We start from the raw sequence: 21,821 nt of genomic DNA, 5'->3' as shown, positions 1-21,821 counted from the left end.
AGGCAATAAAAAAAAACCCTCTATTCATTTGTTTTACACCCAAGGTCACAGAAACGGATGAGCACATGTTGCGAGGTCAGGAAAGTTGACACACATTTCTGGAAAGGAAATCTGTCTGCTTCTCCTGTGAAGCTCATAACAAGCAATAAGAATCGGACACAACTACTAAAGCTTGCCATTCGACGTGTGCAAGAGCACACATTCACAACCTGTAAAGTCAAAAATTACTTCTGTTGAAGGCATCGATGCAATTGCAGCTTTGGAATCCAGTTTCTGAATTACTGAAAAACAGTGCTTTTAAAAGCATTATTACAATTGTTAACATTTGTTAGATAAACAGGATCACATCAAGCCAGAAATGATCTGATGTGGGTTCCAGCTGAAGAGGGCATCAATTATTCTTGTAGGTATACAGGAGATAAAAGTGAACAAGCTGTTAAAAGGACTGCAGTGGCAGTAATGGATTTCCTCCCGTCATCATGTGCATATGCACTGTTGCTGAGAGCTGCTCTGAGCGATGAAACATTTTCTGTCTCTGCAGTCTTAGTCACTCAGCCCACTTCTGCAATGCCCCTGTGAAGGAACTCATCAACATTTTGTGTATGAAATTGTTCACATCTAACACGATTTAACTATCTTACTGTTGAAGCAGAATGCAAGCCAGAGGTGTCACTGGTACTACCTTGTTCTGTTTGCTTGGATAAGTTTCACACCATTTCCTTCTCCAATGGTAACAGAAGGCTTGAGGAAGTGCGTACAATCATATTTCTTTTGGATCCTTGCCGATCATGGATGGTTCCGACTGAATGAGAAAAGAACTGGCCCTATGCAGAAGAGTATAAATGTGCCCTTAAGAAGAAAGGTGCCATCATCTCTTAAGGAAGTAGCAATCAGGCTCATTTTGGATGCATTGCCCCACAATCAGTGGGGCAGCTACGCATAGCTGCATTCAAATATCATACAAATAACAGTTTGTTTATTCATCCAAACCAGACTGCTCGAACACAATGGGTATCAAACCATGGTTTGAAGCTGGTTTGCAAAATGCAGATTATGCTAACCATGGTTCACTGTTGTGTCAAAAATCACAAGCCATTGATAGTTCACAGTTAAGATTATTACACAACCTCCACTGCCCCATGGAGACAAGAGATGAAGTAAATTGATGAGCAGTTGTGAGAGGAACACACAACCAGGGTGTGCCTGCTATACATCTGAAAGCTCAAACTATGGTGTGATTCTGGGTGGCACAAACCTTAGTTTTGCACAATATCTGGACTGACATGGCAAAATAAGAAGGGACTTCAAAGCACTTTAAACTATGTGCTAGCCATACTTACTATCCCTAAACTCAAGAATCAAAACTCATTTATACCCGACTTGGAACATATAATCAGATTCTGCAGTTACAAATTATTCACTTTGTAAATGCCTAAGGGAACATAAGCTCTGGGATTCATGTACTATATTCAGATTGAATGACTCTAGGGTGTTAAAACCAATGTGCAAGAAATTACAAGACTACCACTTTTATCTAAAGTGTTTTTCTCTCTCTCGTCTTCTTTCCCTGATCTTCAGAACTGAATAATTATCAGGGTTTTTTTAGATTTTCCATTTAGCCTTCAGGGCAATATTTATTAGTGAGATAGTCCCTTGAGTTCTTCCATTAAATTTTCCAGCAATCTCTGTAAATTGTAGAATTGTTGCTCATGTAGGCATTGAAAGACCACTTGCCTGCATTCCAGATAAACATGAGAACTATTTGGTGTTGGTTAAAAAGATGCAGGGCTTGTGCAAGGGTGCATTTTTCAAATTTTATAAGCTGCAAAACTGGCTTACACTTGACCAGGGCAGCAGTGTCTACACAAAATCTAGCTCACTTTTACAAGCACCTGAAAAGCTCACCTTATGACATGACTATTGTAATTAATTTAACTTGATTTTCAACCATTCACAACCTGTTCTGGAGGTTTCACACAGTAACTGTGATGCCCAGAGAGCTGTTTCACTCACTGTAAAACGCTAGCGTGCCCAGCAGGTTTCCCACGCCAAGCTGGTGACTTTCCACCATATGCAGGGTTGTAGCATTGTTGGACTTAAGCTACAAGGCCTTGAACTCACATCACTGTCTAGTCATGAAGCTAATTGGATGGTCTTGGGCAAATCACTCTTTCACAGCCACTTTATTTTCTCCTTCTTTCAGGTCGTACTGGGCATTCAGCTAAATGCTGAACTCTGCAAAAAGTGAGAGCTAGAAACCAAAGGGTGGTAACCTCCATAATTAGGAATGTATATGTTTTTGGAGCTGCTCTGATCACAAGAAGGGATTGCCACGACATTTTTTTTGGTTCCCCAATTACACAATACACTGCTTAAGAGGAACAGGATATGGTCACGTGCCAACAAAGTGGGAAATGAGTACCAGTTACAAACACAGAAACGTTCTGCTCCCTATTGCTGCAACCATCTTGAGCCTACTGCCTTGCTGTTTTCCAGCTAGGAAGAGACCAGGTGTTCCAAATGACCCACAGCCCTCAGATTCCCTGTACAGCTCACTCTCAGCTAGTGATTTTGTCTTATCCGCTTCACTGATAATGTGTGTAAGAATCAGCTTGACCCAACTTGGGCCCTGATGGGGTTTTGTATGCTAAGTCAAGCTCCTGACCCATAGATTGTAAACTATACAGAGAGACAGGAAGCAATTACGCTACTAGAACAGAATTCTCTGATGAGCCACACTAAGCACATGAAGTGCAAGATGTTTGTAACCTTGTTGGCCCTGCAGACTGACACACATTTTAAGATGTAGCAGGCTTTTCTGAAGCAGCAGAGTTTTCCTTCAGGCCCTCTAGACACCAGCACTTTACAGTAATAAAATGTGAAAGCTTAACTCTGTATGCAGATAGATGTAACATTTCTGCAGCAGTGGGAGACACTGCCCTGGAAACACTACTGGGGGTACAAGACAACCCCATTTTGACAGCTAAGTATTGTTTCTGCTTTACCATCAATGCCACAGAGTAAGCTCAATAATGAGGTCTCATCCGTGTAGTAAACCAACCTGCTGCGTATCTGCAAGCTCAAATCTTATTTTGGGTTCTCAGCTATCAGCATTCCATGTTCTTGACTGGCAATGACTACCCAGGATCTTAGAGATCTTCTACATCCCCGGCTACCTGGTGCCAAGGGGTGGGCTAGGCTAGAGACACTTCTGCACATGAAGCCTGTGTTCCACCATTGAGCTATAGCCCCACCCTTCAGTTTTATATAAACTCAATTAACATGCAGCTCCTTGAACACTGTCAGAAGAGAAGGGTTTACCCTCCACATCCCACTCATTCTCAATGAAGTGGTCTCTGCAAGTTGACTTGCTTTTTTTCCTTCCTCCCACACAAGTTTCTCTTTTTCCTATACAATACCCACACTTTTAAAATGCAGTTGTTGGCAAACCAAAAGTTCTCCATGCCAAGGCAATCTTGGCATCATTTTAAAGCTCAAAGCACAGATTTGGGACAATCTAAATCATTGTGTTAATATGCACAAAAGCTAGGATACATATTAAAATACCTGAATGACTGGAGCACCTAAATCATATTTTCAGTCAAAGTAATTTGCCTTGGTCATATAAGTTCTAAGGTCAATATATCAGATATACTCATTTTGGATTAGAATACTGTGAGATGCAATACTGGTAAGTTGCTTCTAGACTGGAGAGAAGTAGCATACTTGGGAACAGATGCAGGTATCTGTGGCTTACCTGTTTTGTGTCACTTCCTTGAATAACAAACTGAGAGAATAGACTGAACAGAGAGAGGAAGATGATAATGTTTCCTTGTGAAGACTGTGCAGAGCAAAATAGTGCCACCATCAACTGCTAAGTCATTTTGATGGAAGTGCTGAAGGTAGCAACCACAGACAAGGGGAACAAAAGAGGAGGGAGAATGTACAAAATGGCGTAAGCCACTTACAGGTCATTGAGAGAGCCCAATAAACCACCAGCAAAAGGCACTCAAAGACACAAGCATAGTAGCACCCCATTCTTTTGATCAATCAACTTCAAATTGCATATCATGTTACACTGAGTGACATAACAGAACCCCACCTGTACATTTTTGTACATGCTTCAAGGGATGTCACATGCAACAAAGCACCACAGCCTAAGACAGATTCTTAAAAGTGAGCAACCGAAGTATCCCCAAACCAAGCACATTTAATTTAAATCTTCACATAAATAACTACCTACAGCTCTGCCATTGTAGGCTGACCTAAAGCCATTTCTCCCCAAATCAAGATAGAGAAGGACGGAGAACACACTAGGATTGGATGGCATGCTTTTCTGTCCTTTTGCTCATCATGCAAACTACTCCTGACCTTGTGCAATAATTGCTTCCTTTCCCATCACAAACGCTCCCTTCCATTGCTATTTACATTCTGAGCTGCAATCACCTTGATCACTCAACCATCAGTAACAAATGTCTCCCGAGACATAAAGCGATTAGTAGAACAATCCCCAGTTTTTGTTCATGATTAATAGCTAACACTGTCTGAGAATTCTCCAGACAAAATCACCCATGGAGAAACAGGAGTAGCGCCACAACCCCCGCCCTAGGAGATGCATACATTGAAAGTAAGGGTGGAACTTCTAAATATGGGGTTCTAAAATTCTATTCTAAAATCTCCTGATTAAGCCAAAAATTATTGCATTTTAGACAGTTTTATTCCACCATTCATCTGACTTCAGGGTGACCATGTGTTATCCTCACTGCTAGGTAGAAACTTTTTCTACGATCTATTCCGGCAACCCTCCAAACCATGGTTTAGAGCAGGCATGTCCAACCGGTCAAGCGCAATCTACTGGTTGATCTACCTGGAAAAAAGTAAAGCTCCACAGCTTTGGCTTCCAAAAAAAGCTCAACAATTTTGGTCAATTTATAGTGGGAGTAGATTGCAGTCTCTTGTAAATATTGGACATGCCTAGTTTAGAGAATTGAAAATGAGCCATATATTCACACTGCCTTCACATCCATTGCTTATCTCTCAGTTTTCCACCACAGTTTGAAGTGGGTTTCTGATTTTAGGTTTACAAGCGTTAACCACACTTGGCTTATTTGGACATCAAAGCAAGCTATGTTCAGTGCTGAACCAAAAACTGAGAGGCAAGCCTCACACAAAAGGAGAATAGTCAAGCACAATTTACAGTCCTACACACTATTGCTTGGATAACTGCTTGGCTAATAATATTAATAATATTTTGCTTCTTACACCCTGCACATCTGACCGGGTTGACCCAGCCACTCTAAGCAGCTTCCAGTGGAATATAAAAAACACAGTGAAACATTAAACATTAAAAACTTTCCGATACAGGGCTGCCTTCAGATGTCTTCGGTAAGTTGTATAATTGCTTATCTCTTCGACATCTGATGGGAAGCTGTTCCACTCACTGGCCCAGTATCACTCAGTGTGTTTCATAGCTGAATGAAATTCCTCAGTCCAAAACCCTAATCCATAGTACTACTATGACCTCACTAGTGAATGTTTTGCTAAGAGACTTATCCCTCCAGGGTGTGGAACAGTAGCTCCTGAGGGCACCCACTGAAAGGTGAGATGACTGCCATCATCCCCTACCACGGACCATTCTAGCTGGGGCTGATGGCAACTGCAGTCCAACAGCAACTGTAGGGCCACACAGACATCACTAATGTAGAGAGCTGACAAGTATTTATTGGCGCTGTGGGTTAAACCACAGAGCCTAGGACTTGCAGATCAGAAGGTTGGCGGTTCGAATCCCCGCGACGGGGTGAGCTCCCGTTGCTCGGTCCCAGCTCCTGCCAACCTAGCAGTTTGAAAGCACGTCAAAGTGCAAGTAGATAAATAGGTACCCCTCTGGCGGGAAGGTAAACAGCGTTTCCATGCGCTGCTCTGGTTCACCAGAAGCGGCTTAGTCATGCTGGCCACATGACCTGGAAGCTGTATGCCTTGGCCAATAAAGCGAGATGAGCGCCACAACCCCAGAGTCGGCCATGACTGGACCTAACGGTCAGGGGTCCCTTTACCCTTTACCTTTAATGGTAAAACATGAATATGGATGAAATGAAAGAGACTGAGAACAAAGAAAATCAAAGCATGGAGAAGTCCTGCTCCTAACCATGGAAAGTTCTGAAACACACCACGAAGGCCAACTTAGCTACCACCTTTTTATAGGAAGGTGGAGAGTCTCAGGATTCTCTTTAACCGAGACATCCAGATTCTGTGTTGTCTATTGTGATCAAAAGGCATATACATTTTGAGACGCCATGTCTACCAGGTATGTTACATCAAACAGCACACTTCAAATAAGAATCTCAGCTTTTTATCTAGCAAAGATGATGTCTAGCTTTGATATAACTCAGTTCTTGCTAAGTTTCACTGTAGAACTCTGTGTAAGTCAAAATCTCTTAGTACTGGGGAGCAAAAAACCCTCCCTAAAAAAGCCCATTCCTTTATTGGGTCTCATCTCAAGGCAGTTCACTTCATTATTAAAGCACACAATACAAAATCACAATTAAGAAATGTCAATTCTAAAATGGAAACAATCTCGTGCAAACATGGAGCCAAGCTTAGCAGCGCTAGATCTGACTGGAAAATCCTGTTGGAACAAAAATGCATATTTGTCTAAAGTCAACCAAGGATGGGTATGTGGGATAGCAACAACTTGGACTGAAACAGAAAATATTATGGGTCAACGTTTGACGAAAAAGAAGTTTTAGGTTTGTAAAGAACAATAAATTAGGAGTCATTTACCCTGCTCATGCTGGTTGCCATTATACTAAACGAACCAGTTAAGTTATTGGCTTCTTGTTTTCCGTGAGGCACCCTTGCATGGTCTGCCAACCATTAAAGATACAAATACCTTGTCAAAAGCCTCCATGTTCCTGACAAAGGCTACTTATCTCATTCTGGTCTTAGAAACATTAGCAAAAGAAAAAGCTATCCAGAGCATACATGCCATATGCTTCTCAGTCATTTCTAAGTTGTCCCAGGGGTCATGGAATGGGTTGCTAAGCAACTGCCCTTGTGGTCCCTTGTAGCTCTATCCTTACCATTCTGTCAGGGTTATGAAAAGAGCCTCTCGGATGGTTGCATCCAATGCTCTGCAACTCCACTCATGCAACAAGGCTCCTCTCCTCCACCAACATGCTCCCCAAATCTGCTCCCAAGATTCGCCCAACTTTCTGGAGGGTGTACAGAGGACTACTACAAGGTTGAGGAGGAAAGAGTTATGTTCTGCAAGTCTCTTGTGCCAGTAAAACAGGAACATTGGATTCTGTCTACATACTGTAGTACATGTTAGAAGTAACAGAGAAGCATATGGCATCTATGTTCTAAATAATCCCCATCTCCTGCTGCCAGAATAAGACTGTAGCCCCTGACAGGAAAAAAGACATTTGATAGGGTTCCCAAGGCATCTTTCAGTGGTAGCAAGCTGGGCAACAAGAGGCCAGTCACTGACACTACATGGCATAACAACAATCACTTCATTCAGATGTTACACCAAACCATGGTTTTATTTTTAATGACTGAACCTGTATCAGATCACAAACCATGACTTGTGAGAAACTGGCAAACAAAGACACCAAACCACAGTTTGAAACTGGTTTGCAAACCATAAGCGGGCTGACTGTGGCTTGTTTTTTTTGTCTAAATTGACAAACCATTAACAAACCAGTGATAGTCATTGCCGTGAACCAAAAGGCTGCTGCTCCATGGAGACAGAAGTGAACTTATGAAGCCATGTGCTGAGGAACTGGAAAACAAAACTACAAAAGTAGCTCTAACCGTGGCTTGTCTTTCCTGTATTTTGGAGGTCAAATGACTGTGTGGATTCTTAGCTATGGTTAGCATAAACCATGTTTTGCCACAATATCTGAATGAAGCCAGTTTCTAGTGACCAGTTGAGTAGAATCAAACTATTTGGTTGATGGTATACAGAAGCAGTAAGTCTAAGAGCTATTTACTGCACTATAAAGTAACATAAATGAAGTACAATTTACTTTACACACACACACATACAAAGCACCACGAATGCTAGCAAATAATTGATGCTGCAAATTATATGAGAAGGGTACCTTTTTTCTGATGCTTTGCTGGCAGAGGTGTGGGGACAAAGGTTATTCTAAAACAGGCATGGCCAAACTTGGTCCTCCAGCTGCTTTGGGACTACAACTCCCATCATCCCTAGCTAACAGGACCAGTGGTCAGGGATTATGGGAATTGTAGTCCCAAAAATAGCTGGAGGGCCAAGTTTGGCCATGCCTGTTCTAAAACATATGTGGTGGACCTGCACCCAGGTCCACATTTTGGCTACTGGAAAAATATCTAAAATTACTAACCAACCAACCAAAAAGGGCCCTAGAAGTAGCTCTGATAAGCTTGTTTATGGGTGAGGATGCAGAACTGCTAAATAAAAATCTGATAGGATACCTTCTGGTTGCGATACAAACAACCGTTGCTAACTTCTGGAATGACCTAAAGGGGTCTACTTTGGTCCTGGTATAGTACCAAATAGCTATAATTGAAAAACTTACATAAAAGTTACAGGAAGAGCTAGAAGGAAAAACACAAAGGTGCATTACTGGCTGTATTACTTCTTATTACTTTTACAAATAAATATGAAAATGGGAAGGTTCCTAAGGAGTTCGCTAATTTATGGAATTTGTAAACCCCAGTTCATATTAGACAGGCCCCATTCCTGGATAATTTTAAGTAGGCCTTAAAAACTCACTTCCATATTCTGGCCTAGTAATTTGGCCTCAGATGTAGGCCAATATTGTGGGTTGGGGTCTGGTGGTGGTACTTGCTGTATTATACTGGATGATTTTGGGGCTTGCTGATTTTAACAATGTTGATTAATTATACTATATTGAAATGATTATAGTGTTTTAAATGTTTTACTGTATTTTCCTATTCCATTTTGACTGTCAGACTGTAAACCACCATAGGAAGAATTACTGAAAAGCGGCAAATGAGTGTATTAAATAAATAATGTGTGCAATGTGGAGGACAAACAGCAAAGATATTCTATTTAAAGTGGCATTTCCAGTAGTCACCCATTTGTAACATAAGGATAATGCAACTACAGGGCCACTGAGTCACTGAATAGAGCTTACCCATGAATACACAGTAGTTAAATGCTGAAAGGCGTTTTTTTTGGGGGGGGGGGTGTTTAGGAAACATGTCTAACCATAGTATCTGTTGCTACAAGTTCTTTCAAGGCTCTGGGTAGCCAATTAATTATGCTGCATATTGCCAATTTTAAAATGCTTAGTGAAGGAAAGCCAGCACAACTATTTACTAATTAACAAATTATTGTAATATGGTCAATTACCTGCGCTGACTAAATTTTCCTTCTCTCTATGTATGCGGAATTCAATTCCACATCAAACTCAACACAATATTATTTCATTAACACTCTGGTTAATATTTGTTCCAGATACCATTTGTAAAAAGAATATATTTGTATAATTTTAACAATTAGGGACAGTCAGAGGGAAAAAAGAGAGCGCGTATGCCACATTATTATGTTAGAAATTAGTTTCCATGGAAGCCTAGAGCTACTCAATGAGCATATTAACACACTAATGGGAGTCAGTGATGGGAACAAATTACCCCTAATAATACTTAGCACATATACAGGAAGCAATGTCTTCAAATGCAGCACCAATATTAACTAATTAACCCATATAACTCCCCTTCCAGGTTGATGAGAATTACCAATATTTAACAGGAAGAGTAATGAGCAGCCAAGCTAGCCACAAAAGCCAACTGGTTGCCACCTTGAGGCAGATTCATAATGGAGTGTTATCATGCGGTGGCCTATGCTGACTGTTGGGAAGGTTACAGCCACAACTACAGCCAATCCTCAGCCTGACTAACTAAAATGTATTTCCATAACTGGTCATTTTTCAAAATCCAGCACTGAAGAGCATAGAAGTAGCTGGTAGAGTCTGATAAAGGGGTACAAATGTATCCTGGAAGGACAGAGCTCCACTTCCAGGTTTCACAGCATGAAAATTAGTACCCAGTTAATGTGAGATTTCAAGCAATGCCCTGCATGGTTTGTCTAAATAACACACACACACACACACACACACACACACACACACTACTGTGGCCAATGCCAGTGGTTGGAGCTTGTGTACTTGTGCTACTGTTGTTCCAGAGTGAACAGGCTGCTATGTAGCTGATCCATGTTTCTATACAGGAGCAGAATAGCCTGGCAGCAACAGAAGTTCCAAGTCCATAGGAGACCAGAAGCTCTGGGGCAAAAATTAAAGCTACATATCTATAAACATTTATCTAGATGTCCCACTGACTTCAATGGTACTTCCAAGTAGACATGTATAGGATGTACTGTGAGAGCCCAATAGTAGCAGCCTTTCCAAGCAGGCCAGAGGCAGATATACCTGGCAACAAAAATCCACAACACTTAGACAAGTTTCTCTAAGTCCCCACACTTTTTTCCTCAAGGCACTCCAGCAGTTCTTGAGAGTCAAAGATGTATGCGTGCATAGCTTTATTCAAGCCCCAAAGAACAGCTTATAGTCCTAAAAGGAGGGGATCTGTAGGCCAAGAACCAGTGGGAGGATATTAGAGAGAGACAAAATATAACGTGTCAAGGGCTGTGCCGGAGAAGAGAAGCAGATGCAGTGCACGCAGCACTGACTGTTCTGTTGCCTGTACTTCAACATGCACCAGTGATGTATCAACCACGGTGGTCAGACACGGAAATAATATGTTACAACCAAGATGAGACTTCGACAAATAAGACCCCCAAACTCATTTCTTGTGGCAAGAGCTTTTGTAGTGCTCTCATTTATGAAAAGTCTGGGCTTGCAGGCTTCTCAATCAAATCAGGAGCCTTGTGACACCTTAAATGTTAACCATTCATTGTGGGGCCTCAGGAATTTGTAAGATCTATGAAGCCGTATCTTTAGTTGGCAGACAGCATAACAGGGCTTGAAGACCATGACACAAGGGGGACCTTTTGTGTTATTTCTAGACCCAGTTAAAAGGTATATAAGATACCGATGACTGTACCCAGTAGCGATAATTACTGCTAATACAATCTTCCTAGGGCTGCTTGATAATTTAACACATTGGGAGAGAAATCCCTGCTCTTAATTAAGTTCTAAATTAATAGAATCAAACTTGCCAATATATTCTAGTTCAATCATTTCAGGCTGAAGTCTCCCCAACAGGCAGAAGTCAAGAAATTGGAGAAAACATGCAAGGTCGTAAAACTAAGAACAGCTTTAGGAACAGCACTGCAATATTTTCTTTGTTTTGCTGGTGCATTTCAAGCAAGATGTTTCTACTTTGCTGCACTGACTTTAATAGCAGATAGGGCTTGTTGAACATTACCAATTTGCACTTATCTACACCGTGCTTCTCATCTCTGAAAAATGGATTAAACTGGTATGTCAACAGAAAGTGCTTCTAATTCAACAAAAATATGCTACAAATATCAGTCACAGTAAACACTTTTTATTGTTATTTTTTTATCTTGACACTGTATTATTAGCACTGTTGCTTATGGTTCTTCAAGAGTCTTCATCATCACAATAATGATGATAGTCACTGCAAGAGAACTACAGGACTCAATGCATTTAACACCAGGGGCAAGGAAGTGGGTGACAAGCACCTGAACACCCAATAAGACAGTGCCACTGAAATTATGCAGCCTGTGATACTGACTGCTATAGAGGCCCAGTCCAGATTTCCAAAAAAATTGGAAACCAATTCTTTTTGGATTTCTTACATGAAGAATGCATGATAGGGACTGTCATTCAACTGAAAGTGTTAACTTGGGCATCTGACTTTTCATTGACGGATTACTTGATTAAATTTAAATGCACTTACAAAATGCGAAGCCAACAAAGGTATTCTTGATTAATCATGAATGAAGATGACACTTCCATGATAAAACTTGCAAGACAAGTTACCACTTTGTGCTGAAAGGCCAACTTAATGAATTCCTTGTTCGTCAAATTGGGAACATGAAACGCTCTTGCATTAAAACATCAGTGGCAAAAGGGCTTCCAAGACAAAAACAAACAACTTCAGGGCAGATCCAAGTACTGCAAAGGATCCTGATTTAAAGGAAATATTGACATTGATTTCAGCTGAGAACTGTCAGCCTCAGTTGCTTCTGCCACCTGAAAAGCGAACTCTCTGCTTAGTTTTGTATATAAATGGAAAGAAAAGGGCTCTTGGGGTTAAGTCTCTTATGAACAACAGGTATATGTTGTAAAGAAAGAAGGAAAAGAGTAATGATAATCCTGAACTCCTTTTGAAAAACCATCTGAGGTGGAAATGGGAAGAGTGTCCTTATGAATACTACTGGCACTGAGGGAATCACCATGTATTTACAGCTGCAAACTTTCATCTATTCAGTTGGCATGATCAACCAACCAAAGTAAGGCTTCTCTCCCACATCAATTAATTCAGGGAGCCGAGTACATCACTGAGGAAAACACACATACACACACACACCTGCACAGACTCCTAACTTTGAAGCAGCAGCTAAAACAGGCACGCAAATGAGTCCTCAGAAGTCACTAGCTCACCTGCCAACATACCACGGTACTTTATTGTTGATTTGCAGAACCAGTTCTCTGCCTTTGGACAGGTGGCCTCATGGGGGCTTCCAAAACAAATACAAATAAGAGGATCAGCATATCAAATTAAAACTATGAAAGAATGAGAAAGGCAACACACACAAAAACAACAATTTGGGTGGGTGCTAAAACTAGGAGAAGGATCCAATAATAGCCTGTGAAAACTGGGTGGGCTTTGCCTAGCACCTAAATGTGCACAATGGAGATGCCAGGCAAGCACAAGAGAATTCAAGAATTTGGGAGCCACCACAGAAAAGGCCATCTCTCATGTAGCCAGCTGCCAAACACTTTGAAACAAACTGGAAGCCAGTGAAGTTAATGACAGAGTAATATGCTACTGGTGTAAAGCCAAATTTAGCTTAAAGGAACAGAACTACCAGCTTGTGTATACCTTTCCCACTTGAAAGTGCTCCTTACTTACCACATGTAGATCAGTCAGGTTGTTATTTGCCAGCCTGAATTAGAAATGATCGTTGTTTTTAATTGTTAGTTTATTAGGGTTTATTAAAATCTTCACATTTTTACAATCATATTCATTGCTCACTTATGCCACCTTTTCATAGTTAAACCATGCTCAAGGTGGCTTACACCATGAAGATTTATATAATTCCAAAAATATAACAAAAGTAGACCTAAGCAATAAATAAATAATCAGGAAGTATGCAATAAAATTAAACAATCCCCATATAAGTCATGATACGGTCTATCATCAAACATACAAAAAATTAAATACCAAATAACAGCAGAAATTAAGCATCTCCAAAATGAAAACTTGACACTCCCCCCCAAAAAAACCCTAAACAATACTGCACCTCTAGGCACCCTGAGCAGCAGGAATGGATGTAGCCGTGGGGGCAGGGGGGCAGCTACCCCCTCCAGATCAAGTAAAACAATAGAAATACTCAACTAACTGACCAATCACATCGGTTCTGCCCCTCTAACGAAGTCCTCCCCGCCCCCCAACAAAAATCCTGGCTGCACCTATGGCAGCAGGAACTGCAGGACTCACAGCAAAGATGGCCTCTAGCTTCTCCATCACCCTTAGCTTTTGTAGCTGGAGTCAGTCAGGGCCCTGTGCTCCCAGGCCAGGTGGAAAAAGGCTAGCAAGGCAGGAAATTATTCTTGCAGGACTGACAGCAGTGACATAGTTCTGTCTCCCCCTCCTCACCAAGATTCTACCATTAGTGATCCCATTATTCAGTGAACTGAAAAGCTCATTGTATTCTGTAAATAAAATCAGGTTAGATGAATTTGCAGCTCCTGTGCCCTTGAGAATGCAGTCCTATACTCATCACCCAGGGAGTAAACCACGCTGAGCTCAACAGCACTTGCTTCTGAGTAAATATAAATAGAATTGAACTATGGCAATTGTACTGTTAGAATCAATTTGTAAATCATCAAAGGAGTGGGACCCTCACATTTCTGAAATCTAACCTGCATCTACCAACAACTTCCATACCATCTTAGTCAAGTGTTTCACAATCTCCAAAATAAAAATCCTAACACTGCATTACACATCCATGATGCAACAGTTAGCCAATATCAAAATACTATGGAGAACTCTGGATTACAGTTGAAAAATTAACTCATCTGCTCCTATCACTGGATGCACCATAACATTCCTTGCTGGTTATGTAACTTTCCACATAGCATTCTCCACTAGCTTTCAAAGCTTGGAGGAATCTTTTAAGGTCAAATCCACCTCTGTGATCCTACACAAAGCCAATAACCGTTTCTGACATTTTAGATAATGTTGAGAGCTATTGTTGACAATATTCATTCTCCTTAAGCAGTTAGCTTATTTCACTGCCTGTCTATTCTTAGATACTCTTCAGGATGCATAACCTAAATCTTTCCTTTATCTAGAACTTATCCCTGACACACCTGGGTTCAAATTCTAATTAAGTAAAAAATTTGCTTTGTGCCTTGAGCTTGTTACTACTTTACAGCCACTGTGGCTTTATTAGAAAATGTGATTTAGGGTGCTATCCTATATACACTTACCTGAGAATCGCCTTCACTGAACTCAGTGAAGCATACTTCCAAGAAGGCATGCACAGAATTGCACTGTACAAGTGACCTACTTCGTAGGCAAGCACACCACTTTACAAATTACGGAGAATAACTATGGTAACAGCACAGTTTTTCCTACACTTTTAACTCACAGGATCTATTAATGGAATTCTGTTTTTCTTCCTTGCTTCTTAGTCTGGGGATGAGGAACTGTAGTCTTCCAGGTGTTGTTTGACTCCAAATCCCAGCAGCCCCAGGCAGCATAGTCAACAGTCAGTAATTGTAGTTCAACAAGCTATGGAGGGCCACAAGGTTTCCATTCTTCTCTTGCCCCATTAACCTAGGCATTCTAGTTAGTCTGCCTCAGCTCCTGACCGTTATTACCTTAAACCCACAACTTGAAAAGGTGGTGATCTACCCAAAATCTTTAAATAGCCCAGCATCTGACAGTCACTACTATGACAACCATTCATACAAATCAAAGTTATTATTCACCTTCACCCTCATGATGTCCACCTCCTGATGAAAAATGTGTTCTCCAGCTTATGGCCACACTCAGGTAAATACTGAAAGCCAGAAAACTAAGTCTTCCATTTATTACAGCAGGAAAAGGGGAATCTCTAAATTAAATCACCCATGAAAAGTTTATGAAGAAATCTACAATAAAATATTTTAATTGTACTATTATCACAATTTGTCAAAACCCTTTACAGTATTAGTTTACAAAGTCATTAGTGTTGAAAGCTTGCTTGATACTTTTAACAGATATACAATGGTTTTTAGTCCACATTTTAAACCAGACCAATCTTGTAAAGGGGTTATTAAGGCAGAAGACATTGTTGTAAACTGTGTTCACTTCTCAATTTATTATATTTTCCCATGTATAAGACGATATTTCCCCCAAAAAATTTTAAGTTTAAAATTGGGGGTCGTCTTATAGAAGGAATGTTGCAATTAAATATATAAATAAATACAGTGGTACCTCGCAAGACGAATGCCTCGCAAGACAAAAAACTCGCTAGACGAAAGGTTTTTCCGTTTGCGAGTTGCCTCGCAAGACGAATTTCCCTATGGGCTTGCTTCGCAAGACGAAAACGTCTTGCGACTTTGTTTCCTTTGTCTAAATACTAATTCGCAAGACGAAAAATTCGCTAGACGGCAAAACTTGCGGAACGAATTAATTTCGTCTTGCGGGGCACCACTGTACATGCTGCCATCCATATTCTTTCCGCCCGGCCTCCCCTCACTATTGGCCTCACGACGAACCCTGGACTGGTACTCCCCCCCAGCAGCCCCCATTCCGGACATTGTCCCTTCTCCCCGGTTCCGTCAGCCGCCCCCTGGCTACCCAGACCCCCCATTCCCCAAGCGCACTCACTCAGGCAGCTCTGGCAGTCGCAGCTCCTTGATCAGCATTCGCATCTGCCGCCGCTCATGGAGTAAACAGGATACAGACCGTAAATACTGAGACAAAGGTGCAACACACAAGCGGGAGAGCAGGAGCTGCAGCTACAGTGGAGTTACACTGAGCTGACAGGAGCAGCCGCCATTACACAGCTTGTTTCACTGTTTGATGTTTAAATATACGGTACTAAGTATACCAGTGTTTTGAATATTTAATAAAATATCAAAGTTGTTCTGTTTGGTGTTTAAAATATTTATTTCTTAATTTGGGGCTCAGAAAATAGAGGTTGACTTATACATGGGGGTCTTATACACGGAAAAATACGGTAGTATCTCTTAATGTTTTCCTAACCATGGTTGCTTTGTAGTTTTATACTTAATGGGAAAGTGGTCATTAGATATTCTCCCTATATCTTCTGTATGAAGAGTCTACCATACAAGCTCTAAGTCAGTCACTCAAGAAGACTGGCACTGCCACTGGAATCTGTCTGTAGCCAATGATAACTACTTGCATGTAGGAGTGTTTCACGTTCAAAATGTAACACTTCTTTTAAAATAGTTGTGATAGTTTAAAGAAATTTAGGTTCTTCCAGGCCAGAACCTGCCCCTCTATCATTCACTTTGTTTTTCAGCTTTGAGTCTCAGGAGTCAACTTCCTTCCTAGCGCTCAGTCGGCTTTCCAAAAGTGTGTTCATAGTTCTGAGATTCAGTAGGTAAGTTCACATAACCATTTCAAGATGGCAGCTGAAATGTTTGAAGCCATTACCTACGACTGCTCCAGCAAATCTCAAAACATGTCAACATCACAATCACTACTTGGAAAATCTCGGAAACATGCACAAGGAGGCAAGCAATTTATCACCTTGCAGAACATGTCAAAGTTTGGGGGGACACTCTCCCCACACACCCAGCAATTGTAATAGCTTCATTACATCAGCCATCACCTCAAATGGCTGTATGAATCCACTCAAATAGAAAAGTAAGGAAATTGAGGGCACAGGAATACCATCACTCCTCTTGGCATTTAAAGAGAAGCAAACATCAACTTCTTACCTCTTTTGCATTGTGCCATGCCATTTTTTTTCCTCTTGTCTGTACTACTCAGCTGCTTTTATTTCTTCAGCGAGGGAAGTTTGGTTGCCTGTGTATCCCTGTGACGTTTCTGTACTTTGCTTTTGTGTTTATCTTTGGTGAGTGGCCTGTAGGGTTGAGGGGAAAACTCTACTCTCTCCCCTCACTTTGAGAGACAAAGCAACTACGTCAGAGGAATCTAATAAGAGCACAGCAGAACCTCAAGAGAACACCCTCAGTTCCTTTGCAGATGTTCTGCCAAATCAGGGGCTCAAGAAGCAAGACAACAAGTTGCTGTTCAATTGGTGAGGTGGGAGATTATCATCACTGAGGGAGGAGAGGAGTCTGCTGGAAGAATGGATGCAAGCAAGCGATGACATTAAACTAAATTTGAAAGGTTCTTCAGGAGTCATTTTAGCTAACTCTTATGTACTGGAAGGATGTCAGTAGACATAAACCGTCCTGACATACACACAGACTCATGTTCCAGGATTCCAGATTCTACTTTCCTTGGAACCATTCCACTCCTCAGTTTATTTTCTACTGAGATACTTCAATAACTTAAAACGAAAATCTGCTGTGCTGCAACCAGGACTTACTGTGTTTTGTCATCCTCAGAGAGAGGTTAAAAAAACCTTTGAATAAACATTTCAAAACAAAGCTCTCCCCCCCCCCCCCGCTGAAAAATTCATAACTGTCAAGTTCTACTTCAAGTATATTCTGTTTTTGAAGAAGAAAGCCAAGAATAAGAAGGCTGCAGTTTAGTGTCTTCTTCTTTTTAAAGCATTTTATTTACTACATCGGACAAATAGCCGAAAGCTTAATTGGCAGAAGGTGTCCTCCAGCATAAAACAACTTCAAGGCCTGACTCCAAGCAGGAGAACAAACAATAATTATGGAAGTGACTGAGCACTAAGGCTCCTCAAAGTCAGATTCTAAGCTTTTGGGTTAAATATTTTTTTCTGTAGAGTCATATTCAGCAGTCATATTCAGCAGTTCAATTAGCTACTCCAACTACATGATCTCAAGCCAAGAACACAGTAGGATAATGCCCTTTTAGTGAGACTATATGCAAACACTCAACACATACTTCCACATGGTGAAAACAAAAGACCAACAAAAGCAAGAAGCAATGAAGGGGGAAAGAATCCTGTGAAAAATAACATGCTACTTTAAACTAAAGCTGCAATCCTAAGCAAATTTGGAAAGCAAACCCCATGGCCTGGTTCACATGACATGCTAAGCCAAACCTTGGCTTAGAAAGACTGCACAAGCCTTGGAAAAACCTAGCCATTATGTTTTTGCGCCTGTAACCCAGGTTCCGGGAGCCATGTGGCAAATAACCCAGTTTCTAACACTGCTTCCAATGTTACAATTCTATGATCTTAACTACGTTGCTTGACTCCAGCTTGCCCTTATAAGTCACGTGTGCCAGTATGCAAGGAGAAAGACACACAGTGGAAATGGAAATGTGGTCTAAACCACTGAGCCTAGGACTTGCCGATCAAAAGGTCGGCGGTTCGAATCCCCACGACGGGGTGAGCTCCCGTTGTTCGGTCCCTGCTCCTGCCAACCTAGCAGTTCGAAAGCACATCAAAGTACAAGTAGATAAACAGGTACCACTCCGGCGGGAAGGTAAACAGCGTTTCCGTGCGCTGCTCTGGTTCGCCAGAAGTGGCTTAGTCATGCTGGCCACATGACCCGGAAGCTGTACGCCGGCTCCCTTGGCCAATAAAGCAAGATGAGCGCCGCAAGCCCAGAGTCGGCCACAACTGGACCTAATGGTCAGGGGTCCCTTTACCTTTAAGGCAGAGTTGTTTAAACTGTGGTCACCAACCTGGTGCCCAACGATCTCCATGTAAAAGCAATTGGACCCGTGCCAGTAGCAAAACACACCTGAGGATTTTTGAACACTCGCTACAATGTCCTCCCTAGGAGCTTGAACACTTGTGTGGCATAGCTTAGCCTAGGAGGGTCTAAGTAGCCATACAGACAGGACTGTACTATAAGTCACTCAATGCCTGTCTAGTTGCAGATCACCCACTTGAGCACAAGGCAATAAGTGATAGTTTTCCCCACCCATGCCACAATTTTTTGTTGGACAAGAAGAGGAGAGAATAATTGTTCCAGATCACTTCCTAAATTGCCAGTTGTAATCCTCAGAACCTGCAAGAATTTGGGGTAGGGAGGGGGAAAGGCTTGAATATACTTAATATTGCACTCAGTGTGCAATCCTATAAATGAAAAGTTACAAATACATACGCATATTTGAGGATTTTTTTTATAGCAACAATTTAATTTGTTTTACTGCCTTGCAAACAGGACCTGCACCACTGTACAAGATGCAGCAAGAGTATCAAATATGTATTAAATTATAAAAAGCTAAATCTGTTACAAAATGATGCCAAGCTAATACAGGTATATAAATTCAAAACAGTACAATTCAGAAGTAGCATTTAATTGCATACATTGTTGGAGCGAAATTGGCTGAACCAACCTAAGCTCAGCATAAGAGTAGCAAAGGAAATCTGGGGCTAGACAAAGAAGATAGAGAATAATAAGGATAATCTGCAATAGCATCGTGTAATTTAACCTTATCATGTAATATTCACCTCATTTCAGAAAGGGCAAGACTGCAATAAAAGGGTTCTGAGAAGAGCGACACGACTTGCATGTCTGAGAACAGATCTTGAACAATCCTAAAAACAAAAGGCCACAGTGGGAATTTTGCACATGGAAAAGGTAAGAAGACGTTCTCTTTCAAGAAGAGGGATCAGTAGCAAATATTAATATTGGGATAGGGTATTGATTCCTGGTTCAGAGTACAGGAGAATCTTTTTAACAAAAACTGCAGAACCTAGCAGGCATTGAAACATACAGGATGAAAGAACAGCATGGAGGACTGTAAAATAGCCATTACAGAAGACTATCTGAGTCATACAGATGATAGCGGACGCCCTATGTTGAAAAACCGCACCATTCCATCAGCAGCTCCACTTTGGCCAACCTTTTTATAAAAAAATAGTTCTGCCAGAATTGGAACTGAATGTCCAGATTAATCCAAGTCCTATCCTACGTAGTAACAGGATCCAACCCATCAATCACCCCCCACCCCAAAATACCAAACTGGCCCATATCCAGAAGCATTTCACAAGTTGGAAACTGGAGGAGCAAACTTACATCATTCTGACTCTTTCAAGAAGGCTTAACCCACCTTCTCTCAAAACCAAAGAATACTAGTAGTATATAGTAGTATATACTACAACCAAAAACGAATCTTTTCTTGGGGGGGGGGGGAATCCAGTTGGGTAACAAAATGTTCAGATCTATGTAGTTATGTTTTTATAAGGAAAAATAAACCTTTATTTCATTATTAGTTCTACCACCATACAAATAGGCCAACCTGTACATGGGGCTACTCATGTGATCTGCACTTGGGAGATCTAGAAGAAGGAAATCAGTTCCCACATGCAATAGGAAAAGGAGAGTAGGGAAGCAGTAATAAGGCTAAACAGTAGATAGAATCCAGGTCCAGGAGGCACATCAAACTGTGATACTAAAAGAGGGTGGGAAGTAAATACCAAACACTTGGAAATGATTAAACAAAATCCTCTTTCAATTAAGACTTTCTGCAAAGCTCTGGAAACTGACTGGAAGAGTGTGTACTATTAGCAGGAAACCAAAATTCATATAACACTTCCTGTTCGACATATGCACATTTGTGTTAAGTTAACCTAATAAAGTAACATTGCAAGCAATAACCACAGGTTCTTTCTTTGCCCAAAAGTTTCAGTCTTCCTCTGTTGAAATTAACTTAGCATTATCCCAAACAGCAGATGAGATTGTAAAGCTGTATCTAGACTGTGCCACTTCAGAATAGACACTCTTCCCTACACATATATACATACACAGTCTGAACCTTCTCCCCGAATTTCTAATTTTATATCTACAGGACTCCTATTAAGGGACCCCTCCCATCATTAAATCCCCCACCTGTGTGCTAGGGCATTGTTGCTTGAGTTTTTGTTTTTCCTTCAAAGCCAATAAAAGTGTGTCAGAAGCAAGAGGTCAGTGAAAACCAACCATCCAACTCTTTTTTCCATGAATGGCACAGCATTTGTGTCCATCACACCAAGACAGTTGAGTGGGGGTTGCAAATAAGGATTTGTGGGGAAGGGAGCGGGGGGAAATGGCAACACAACCACAATTATACATTTTGTTTGTTGTAGGCAAATTAATGCACTGCTATCATGTCACTCTGTTTCAGAAGTCCACATCTGACTGACTGAGCAGGTGTAAGAAAATTAAGAACTTACCTAGGTTATGATTATTTGTCAGGGGAGAGAAGAAAGTCTAATTTCACAGGGTAAATGAAAAGAAGTATTTATGCAAGCATTCATGTTAAACAACCTTCTGACTTATTCATGTTAAGCCTCTTTAAAGAATCAATTAAGAGTTGTAAAAGCTTTTTTCCCACCACAGAAAAAAGCTCCACTTTAGCAGCTAGTGTTATTAAACCATTTGTGGTACTGCATCCATTTAAATTATACCATACCTAGATATTTCTGAATGTGCTGTCATAAAGCTTTCCCACTCAATGCCCAAAACTTCAAGGTTTCCTCTCTCTTTTTTCTCTCAGCACATTCAAGGAGAACTCATATTGTGCAAAGTGTACCT

The 21,821-nt window shown here is 41.0% G+C and overlaps 1 protein-coding gene across 3 annotated transcripts in view; it reads right to left on the bottom strand.

The window, feature by feature from the left end:
• Positions 1–21,821, bottom strand: part of PDIA5 (protein disulfide isomerase family A member 5) — a 155,643-nt gene that overhangs the window by 131,929 nt on the left and 1,893 nt on the right. The window contains exon 1 of one of the 3 annotated variants that reach the window (XM_077934927.1): positions 9,751–9,853. The exons of the other annotated variants lie outside the window; for them this stretch is intronic. The gene's annotated coding sequence lies outside the window, so the exon portion shown is untranslated. Of the gene's footprint in view, positions 1–9,750; positions 9,854–21,821 lie in introns of those variants that run through there. 3 annotated transcript variants of the gene reach the window in all.

This window comes from Podarcis muralis, chromosome 1, assembly GCF_964188315.1.
Source record: "Podarcis muralis chromosome 1, rPodMur119.hap1.1, whole genome shotgun sequence".
Taxonomy (NCBI): Eukaryota; Metazoa; Chordata; class Lepidosauria; order Squamata; family Lacertidae; genus Podarcis; species Podarcis muralis.
This window is presented reverse-complemented; position numbering and strand designations above follow the sequence as displayed.